The 1,554-nt window shown below is 54.3% G+C and overlaps 1 non-coding gene across 1 annotated transcript; it reads right to left on the bottom strand.

Annotated features, from left to right (window-relative positions):
- Positions 1-200: 200 nt before the first annotated feature.
- TRNAL-UAA (transfer RNA leucine (anticodon UAA)) lies at positions 201-283 on the bottom strand. Its single transcript has one exon. It is a non-coding gene; the product is annotated as a tRNA-Leu (tRNA).
- Positions 284-1,554: the final 1,271 nt, after the last annotated feature.

The raw sequence follows: 1,554 nt of genomic DNA on the forward strand, positions 1-1,554 counted from the left end.
CTGTGTGCCAGGGGGACTGGCTCATGTCTCTGCACACATCCAGCCTGGATGGTAGGGTGGCCCAGTCCCACCAGGGCCCTCATGCTGGGCATTGAATGGCCTCGCTCCCAGGGACAGGACCCAGAGCTCCCACCCCTGTTCTCAGCTGATGTTTCGAAAGATGGGGTGAGAATTTTGGACCAGGAGGAAAAGGAGGTTCCTACCAGAAGTGGGGTTCGAACCCACGCGGGCGTGTGCCCATTGGATCTTAAGTCCAACGCCTTCACCACTCGGCCATCCTGGTGGGCTGTGGGCTCTCCCCGGGCCCACCACCTCCTCCCCTGAGGACACACATCTCACCAAGCCCTCGAGGTCCCACCTCCAAGACACTTCCCAAGCCCAGCAACACCATTCCCTCCTCACTGCTTTCTTTAATGTCCCCAGCAACTGGTGGGACATCTCACTGGGAGACAGCAGGTCTCGTGGGCCATGGAGGGTGATACAACCCTATGTGCCACTCTAGATCCTTGTGCAAAGACCATAGCTACTGGTGATGACACTGACAGGGACTCTGGTGCAGGAGGGACATCTCCAGAGGGTCTCAGCCTGGCACTGCTGGGTCCTCAGGGGAAGGCAGCAGCTCTGGCAGCCTGGTAACTCTCAGCCAGACACAGTACATGTTTAAAGCCCTGGCCTTGCACCCCAGGTCTCACCCTCACCCCCTCCTGTCCATATATGGGACTCTACTAGGGCATTTAGCTGGGAAAGACAGTGCTGCAGGAGGGTTTTTATTTTTCCTTTGGGGTGAGGTGCAGCTTTTTTCCCCTCATCTAGGGAAAAGAAAAAACCCCAAACACCTCTATTGAATCTCATGGGATTCAAACCCACAACCCCCAAGTACACATGTGCAGGAGGCCTTTAGCCCTTAAGCCACAGGAATCTGATAATTTCTGCCTCTGATTTCAGCCACCCTCACTCTTGCCAGGTCATCACCTTTACACAGGGGAATCCTGCCAGACCCTTTCACCAGAGAATTCTGTCTGCTGTAGATACACTCAGCCAGGCTGTCCTGGTCCTGCCTTGCCTCAAGATGAGAGCAATTCCCTCCTTACTTCTCCAGGGGCTGCTTATGACTGTGCCCTGGGGGAGTTGAGCTGTTTGGAGGGCTTCTGATTGGATGATGGAGAGGTGAAAGACACTGGCCAGAAAAAGGGACGTTTCCAGGTCTCAAAATAGAGTGACATAGAGCTCCTTGATCTAGAGGGCATCCAGAGATAATTCATAGGTATTAGAAAGCAAGGAAGGACCCCATGCATCTCACGAGAAGATGCTGCAGGTCCTCAGCTCAGCAGAGGGCTGGGTCAACCTGTTCACATGCTGCCAGGAGGAAAGCTCGGCTCCTTAGGTGCCAAGAGGGGACAGTAACTTTCCCTGCTCCCCTTTTATCCCTTTCATTACAGCCACAGCAATCTGCTGTGCAGGTCTGTGTGTGCAGAATCACGGCACAGCATCCCTGGATGCCTCCAGCTGCAGCACCCACATTAATATCAAATGAAGTCATGCTCACAGAGGGTG

This window comes from Pseudopipra pipra, chromosome 11 (genome assembly GCF_036250125.1).
Source record: "Pseudopipra pipra isolate bDixPip1 chromosome 11, bDixPip1.hap1, whole genome shotgun sequence".
In the NCBI taxonomy this organism is placed as follows: domain Eukaryota; kingdom Metazoa; phylum Chordata; class Aves; order Passeriformes; family Pipridae; genus Pseudopipra; species Pseudopipra pipra.